Consider the following 8,252-nt stretch of genomic DNA (forward strand, 5'->3'; position numbering starts at 1 on the left):
AGGAGAGGATTTTTTCTGATCTCTGAGGAGAAATATTTACATCTGAATTACAGCTATTAGGTTTCAGATACCAGCTGAGGTTTTGCCACTCAGAAATCTATCGTTGCTATGCTTTCATGCTTTAAACAAAGTGAAAATGAAAATGTTGTATGTTAGGCTTGGAGTTTTGCTCTGTTTCTTGTGATGGCCAAGCTAGGATTTGCTCTGAAGGTTCATTTTGATTTTTCCCTTGGTGTTCCAGTGTTGTGCTGGAGAGGACACCAGACAGTGTCTGTGTCAGGGCTGCTCCCCATCACACACCCCACCGTCACACCCAAAGGAGAGTTGCATGCAAAAACTACTTGCAGTGCAAGTCCAATATGTCATAGCAGGATAGTCATACCTGTACAGCAGGTGACACAAGCTCAGTGCTTCATGATCAACATGTAAGTGAAGGATCTCAGACAAAATCTCATAGCCACATATCCAGCCTCCTTTTCTAAGAGACATGCTGCTTTCATAAGAGAAAAGACAGGCTAGTTTGAAACCTCTGCCCATTTTAACATTTGAGATGCTTTGGTGGCTGAAATTTCTTACCAAAAACTCCAACCTTCTTCATCTAATTTCTGGTGCACTTGTGTTTTCTGGCTCCTTCCTGGAGGATGTACATGAACTGAAGTCTGTTTGCAGCTGGTGTTTGTTCATGGCCAACCCACCACGTCACTTCTCAGGGAGCAGCTGCTGCAGAAATATTTACATTGCAACGTGATGAGGCTCATAAAACACTGCTAGTGTAAACACAATCAGATTTACAAAATGGTGCATGTCTGACAACTACAGAGGGCTGCAATCGATGGAGACAGTGACAGCCACCATTCGTCATTTGATGAAAGGGAACAGCCTGTGCCTTCCATCCAGCCCTTGTTCTTATGCAGCCAGTGGGATGCTCATCCTGCTGGGATGCAGCCAAGGCTGCAAGGGATGGAGCCAGGCTGAGCTGGAGAGAAACCACCTTGATGTAGTCAGGGGAAACAGCAGAGACTGGGGATTAGGAAAGCTCTGCCTTGTCCCTATCTCCATCTCAGTGCTAATCACTAGTGAAGAAAGTTATCACTTTTTTAACTTTTGCATCAAATTTCAGTGCTGCAGCTGGCCTCTGCTTCTGTGTTCCCCAAAGTTCATCTTGCCATACATCTATATCAAACCACTTCTCTAGAGCAGCAACACCTCCTGAGAGTAAACACAGCCACTCTGGTCTTCTGGACTTGAAAAGCTGATTTTAAGGCTGCTTGTGTCATGTATATTGCCACTCACACAGCTTCAGCCCTCTGTAGGATTTCCTCCCACACAAGACCACAGAGCTACTGAACATTTGTGCCCATCACTTAGTATTACCATAGAATCATAGAATTAACCAGGCTGGAAAAGACCTCAAAGATCATCAAGTCCAACCACAGCCACAGTACCCCAACTCTAACAACCCTCTGCTAAACCATGTCTCTGAGCACCACATCCAACCCACCACTTCTTCATACTTTGGCCATTCTGTCCCTTTTCACTGGTGCTGCTGATGTTATCTATCAGATGAGACTTCCAGATTCACCTGGCAGGTAGAGTGAGCCTTAAGACTTGTACACATACCCTGCATGAGTGCAATTGTCTCCTCTACATCGAGAAAACCAACACAACACTACTCTTTATGTGAATAAAAATGAGCTTTAGCCTGTTAATCAATTCACCATGCAGAGTCATTAGGGCAGGTTTTTAAAGCAAAGACTAGAGAATTAAGAGCCAGAATAGAACAGAATAGAAGAGTGAGGACAGAGAATTAATTCCTTGCTCAGTGTTTTTTAAATGCGCCCTACAAATCACACTCTTTCCAGGTCCCATCAAAATGTAATCAGCAGTTAATCTAGTCACAAGACAACTTCATCAGCCAAAGCAACTTGCAATGGATTCATTTAACCACAGTATTAGTCAACCAAAACAAAGCTTTGTTACAGGTTAATCTCCCCAGCTCCAGAAAAACTCACAGAAATGACAAACTATCTCCTTCCAGCTTCAGCAAGGCTGGGAAAATACTCTCAGTCCATGAAAGATGCGGTGTTACACCAGCTGTCTGGTCCAGCCACCTGCCCTGCTCTTTGGCCATGCCCTGTGCTGAACAGCACTACTGAAAGAACAAAGAGCACTGGAAAGACTCTTGTTCTAATATAATATATTTATATATTATAAATATAAATATATTTAAAATAGCCTCTATAATAGCCGCTATTAGGCACCCTGTCAAGGGATGAAGCAGTGTAAGTGTCCATTCTCTACATCCCATGGGAGGAGATCTGACTTCAGAGCCATGCACAGGTCATGGTCATCCTGAAGATCAAAGACATTGAGCACTGACATTTCCAGGACAAACACCTATTGGTTTTGGGCTTCAGCATAGCATTAGGACCAACCCAAAATACAGCTGGGAAAGGAAAAAATGCAGGATTTTGCTGGAGGTGACCACCACTAAGTGGTCACATGCCATCATAAAATTCATTGGTTTTGGTTCTGCAGCTCCAGGCTCCTTGCCTGACCATAGTCCCATGTGTCTAACATCAACTTGTAGCCTTGGATTAGAGGCAGCAGGGTTTGAAAACAAAGCCTAGTGATGAAGTAGCTCTTCCACATGGTGGCTGATGTCTCAAAGACTTGCAGTATTCTTTGGAGAAGCAGAGGAATGGAAAGGCAAGAGGGAAATGGAAATGAATGTAAAGGAACCTGTTGTTTTGTGCTGCCCTTGAGGGAAGGTCTTAGCATTACAAGTGGGAGATGTGGCCATTGCAGCAGCAAGGGATAAGGAAGCAGAAGGGGGCACAGCATCTTCCCATGTGCTTCAGGTCTGTGGGCAGGCCAGGATTCATCCCGGCATGGTGAGCCACAGGCTCTCCTGGGTGACAACACTGCATTCCTTCTGCACCACAGCTGCGAATATTGCATGTCAAAGCTGTCATCACCTTGTCCTCACTGATGGTGCTCTGAGCAAGGCACATGCTGGGTAAGAGCACTGTTACTTAGCAACTTCAGCTGGCTCTGCAAATGAAGTGGTGTGGAGGGTTCTTCTGCATGGAGAGGAGGGCAGCATTTGTAAGCAGTCTCTGGCTCTGTTTTACCTAACCATTTGCTAAAGCTGTTTCTTTGTATTTGCTCATCTGTATATCAGTTCTTCTTAATGTGAAGCCACAAGCTGCTGGCAAATTCTATCAACTCAGTAAATGCAGCAGCAAGAACTACAAAGTCTATGTGTTTGACAAAGGTTCTGAGGTACTTTGACAATGATACGTGTAAATAACAAAAGAAAATTAATTGCACTCTGTGCATTTTGTGTGTGAATACGTAGATACCTGTGCAGCAAGCTCCAGAACCTGACACAGGACCCTACTCAAGGTGCACATCTCTGAGCATCACCCCAAAGATAAGCACGTTTGGCTTTCTATAAAACCAGGCAGATTGCTCCTTATCATAAAACAATATACAGAAAGGCAACACCCCATGTGATATGTTCCATACTCTGCTCTGCTCATCAATCAGCAAGACGTTGCACAACTGCTACTTCCTTTATCAGACACACTGCAGAAGGAATTGGTTAGAGATGTTGTGGAAAGCCCCATCCTGCTGATGATAGATGTTCCCACTTCTGACACACCTTCTATGATGGAGTGATGGCATTGGTGGACAGAGGAAGGGCAGCTGATGTTGTCTACCTGGACTTGTGCAAGGCCTTTGATATGATCCCGCACCACATACTTATCTCTAAATTGGAGGGAGATGGATTTGAAGGCTGGATTACTAGGCAGACAAAGAATTGGTTGGGTGGTTGTAGGCAGAAGGCTGTGGTCAATGCTTCGTGTCCAGGTAGAGGTCAGTGATGAGTGGTAACCCACAGCAGGGGTGCTGGAATTAGATGGTCTTTAAGGTCCTCTCAATATGCATCATTCTGCAGTTCCCAGGGGCTTTAGGTGCTCAGGGAGCATGATGCAAGGGAGCTCCTGGTGAAGAAACTTCTTCCCTGAGACTGCATAAGACACTCAGGTGAGAGAGGTCTGAATCAGTGGTATGTGGAGAAAAAGGGCTCGTCCCATGCAAAAGCTGTGAGCTGTTGAACTACAAGAGCAGACAGAAGGGTATGAGAAGGTTGTTATTTGTGCAGCAGGTTATTAAGCTGTGGTTGGCCACAGGACAAGGTGGGTACCAGACATTCCCAAGGGCAAGCAGACACAAATGTGGCAGAAGAGTCCCATATAGGTCATTTGATATAAAGTCACTCCTTCAGCTTAGGAAGGTTCAGAGTCATAGCAAAGTGTATTTTGGGAAATGTCACCACTTATCCTGCTCTCTCAGGCATTTGCTGTTGGCCAGCATTAGAGATAAGATACAGGGCTGGGTGATGCTTTGCTTAGCAGTCATCCTCCTGTTCTCACATCAGGACAGTGAGGTTTGAAATGAAACAGTAAACAGCTTTAGAAGATACCAAAAAGCTCAACCTAAATACTGAGGAGGACAGTCAGACTCATAGTATTGGATCTGGACACCTGAATTCCTTCTGTGTATCACTTGAAACACTTGTATTACCTACTGATCCACTAATGGCTTCATGAATTCTCTCCAGTTTTCAGGAATCCATCGTCTCCAGGATCCAGGCCATTGTCTTGTCAGCATGATGTACATTCTTCAACACTAAAATAACAGATTTCTTTTGCTGCCTTTTCAATTATGTTCCAAATACAGAGCGATTAAGGTCATGCTCTATAGATAATATGTCTAGGCTATCACCATGCCAACAATCACTCTGTTATCTAGATACGTTTCATCAATAACTTTTATTTTCTTCTCAATTTATGATTGCTCTGTGACTCTATTATAAATATATTCATCAGTCTTGGGCAAAGGCGTATAAAGCCCGAAAATTAGCTAATAACCCCTAATTGAAAAGATTAAAACTGATGTGAACCCAGAGCACAAATACCCTTAAAGGAAGGAAGCCCTCAGACTAAATCAGAACCGATGACAGGAAGTTCCACAGTTCCATTTCCACTAAACTGCGTAACTGCTTTTCCTTGGGGAAGATGACTGGACACTCAGGCAAACTACCCAAGGATGGGGTCATTTCTGGATGGTTTTATGAGGAGTGAGAAGCAATTTCTCCACCTGTTTCTGCAGCTTGCATTGAGGGGCTGGAGCTACATGATCTTTCTATGATCCTCCAACATAAACCATTCTATGATTCCGTGCAAACACTTCTCCACAAAGAAAGGCAAAACACTTCAGGTTCAGCAAAACAGCACTGCATTTCACATCCCTGGAGGCATTCAAGGCCAGGCTGGATGTGGCTCTGGGCAGCTTGGTCTGGTGGTTCCCTGCACATAGCAGCAGGGTTTAAACTAGATGAGTATTGTGGTCCTTTTCAATCCAGGCCATTCTATGATTCTATGAATTTCAAGCAGCCTCAGCGACAGTCACTGGATCCATGCAGAACATGAGAAACTAGTGATGTAGCTTGAAGTGAGAAGCATGGCCGATGGTTTTTGTTAGTTCCACTGAGCTGTAATCCCCCACCACACTCTTCCCCTTGTAACTAGGAGTTCACATCTCGTCTTCCCTTCTTTCCATAACAAATCCTATTATTATTTGGTGTACAAAGCAAAAAAACTGCATCATGCTTTTGGAGATGCCTACACTATATCCTCACAGCTGTCAAATCCACTATCTGCAAAGCAGGTTCTATTTTTACCCCATGAATTCAAGGAAATAGCTTACTCTAGTTAGGGTTTCCAAGAACACAGCCATAATATTTCAAATATGCGTACTCTCATCATGACAAGTCTGTCAGTCACTCTGCCTTAAGAGCAGCTTTATTTTGCCCACATTAGCTGCGCTGTGATCAGACATCAGGAACCCCAGGATGGCAGATGCTGCATGAAGAAGCAGTGAAAACCCAATTCCTGGACATCCAGGACATATCAGACAGCCTGCACTGTGACTATTTTGCCATTGCCAAGTGCTATTAATTTCCCATACAGCTCTCTGTGTGCACAGCCTTCTGTATTTGTGTTCCTGAGAAGAATCCGAGCTCCAGCACCCATCAGTGCACTCTGCTTTGCAGTAGTTAGAATGCAGTCACGGCTGTGAGACCGCTAGAGAAGACTCTCCTTAAGAGAGCCAGGGTTCAGTGCACTCTGTGCATTGCCTGGGTCACACGTGGAAGTCCTGCATTGCTTTCCATGCACAAATATTGGTGCAAGATCTGAACAAACAAAGTGCCACAGTTTGCAAATGAGACACTGACAGGAAGGAGGGAGGAGGCTGGTAGGAGTAATAGTGTGCTCTTATTCTTTCCACAGAGATCCAGTTTGTCACGTAACAACACAGCCAGTAGCTTTATCTACCTCATGCAGCTGGCAGGCAGAGTATGTGTAGCAACATTACCCCCTACAGTTCAGCAGTATGTTCCCACTTTCTTTAGCTTTGGGTACAGCTCTGAGTTTTACTGTAAGCTACCAAGTGAGCTTCTTATTTTACCTTGAGTCTATGAAATGTCTGATAAATGTGGTAAGGAAGCAAAAGGAAGGGGTAAGTCAGAAGCCTGTAAAAGCTAATTACAGCAAATAAAATCCTGCAAAAACACAACGTGTCAAAATAGCCCAAGCGACCTTCCATTTGCACTTTCTCCTTATTTAAAGGCTTTTGTTAGAGTTAGTAAAATAGGCTTGACACAAGAAGTAATACTGGCTGTATTTGCATTCAGAAGGGGAAGACTCTACAGATAGACCAGGGCGCTGTGTGACCATCAGGGTTGCATATTTTGCCTGCCATGCAAACTGCAGCTCACACAAATAGCACAAAACTTCTCTTACCAATAGGTGAGAGATTTCCTCAGCCAAAAGAGCAGCCCTGCAGAGAAGAACTTGGGGGTCCTGGTGGACGAGAAGCTGGAAAAGACTGCTGAGCAGGATCCATTGTGACAGCACAAGGGGAAATGGTTTCAAACTAAAAGAGAGGAGATTTTGATTGGATATAAGAAGTATTTTGCAACAAAAGAGCTGGAACATGTTGCCCTCAGAGGCGGTGGATGACCCGTCCTGCTTCCTGTTTTCTGTTGTCCTGTGTGTCGCAAGAACTATACCCCCATTGCTGATCTGTTACTGCTTGTGGGTTTACTTCCTTGCACAGTACCTACACACAGGACAGGCTCGATCCCAGCCTGGTGGAGATTTCACATGGAATGTTAATAGGATCAGGAACATGCCTACGCAAAGATCAAACTTAAGCCTCTTACATCAGCACCTCGAGGCAAAATGGCGTGAGGCACTTCATGAACTCAGCTCAGTTCTGTACAGATGCAGTGATGTCAACAACAATAGAAAACAACAGAAAAAATGAGATTTGTTGCCTGCTGTTTTGAATTGATAGGAGATATTGCACAGATCACCAGAAAGTATTAACAATTCATCACATCTAAAATGTGCTACCGTTCTTTCTGAATCTACCTAAGAAGAAGAACAAAAGGCTTTTCTTCCTCAAAACAAATGTGAAATGCTATCTAGTGTTGGCTCTTTGCTACTGCAGTCTCACAGAACTGTTTCTGAATGAAGCAAAATGCGCCCTGGGCAGCCTGGGCTCCAGAAAGGAGAGGTTGTCCAGTTCTAAGGTTCACACTGCTGGGTTCCCATCCACAGAGGAGGATGGTAGGGGTGATATAGTCCAAGAAGAGAGGATGGGGAATGGAAAGCTGCAGCCAGCTGCTGACCCACACTCCTGCACTGGGATGGCTGGGCTTTCCGAGCAGTTTGACACAGCACAAGAATGTCTGTAGCTAGAATATATGTATTGATTTTCATTTATTTAATCGATGTGTTCAAATATTGAATTATATCAAATGCTAGTCTTAGCAATATTTATGTATTTATCGAGTGATAAATATCTGGATTTAAAGCTCATGGGTCAGAATGACGATGGATTGAAGGTCCTCTAGGTTTCAAATCAATTCTGAATATTATCCTGTATGTTAAAAAAAGATAAACTCTTGCAAGTAAGCATTTGGGTTTTCCATTCTGATGGCTGAGTTAACTAAAAATCAGATTCTGCCTCCAAAGCCCCCCTTGCAGCAGAACTCCTATACAAGGCTGTTTCTTCACTGGCAGTTTTTCCATCCATCAGCCATCTCAGCACAGACAGAAACATCTTTAAATTGCCATCAGCCTTGCCTAAGATGGATCAAAACATCTCAGCCT

The 8,252-nt window shown here is 44.0% G+C and overlaps 1 long non-coding RNA gene across 3 annotated transcripts in view; it reads right to left on the reverse strand.

The window, feature by feature from the left end:
* LOC107308814 overlaps positions 1-7,232 on the reverse strand; it is a 65,918-nt gene extending 58,686 nt beyond the window's left edge. For all 3 annotated transcript variants that reach the window (XR_004306326.1, XR_004306325.1, XR_004306324.1), the window contains exons 1-2: positions 6,876-7,232; positions 577-720 (exon numbers count right to left, since the gene is read on the reverse strand). This is a non-coding gene — a long non-coding RNA (uncharacterized LOC107308814). The remainder of the gene's footprint in view (positions 1-576; positions 721-6,875) is intronic.
* Positions 7,233-8,252: the final 1,020 nt, after the last annotated feature.

The sequence above is a fragment of the Coturnix japonica genome, chromosome 2, assembly GCF_001577835.2.
Source record: "Coturnix japonica isolate 7356 chromosome 2, Coturnix japonica 2.1, whole genome shotgun sequence".
NCBI lineage: Eukaryota > Metazoa > Chordata > Aves > Galliformes > Phasianidae > Coturnix > Coturnix japonica.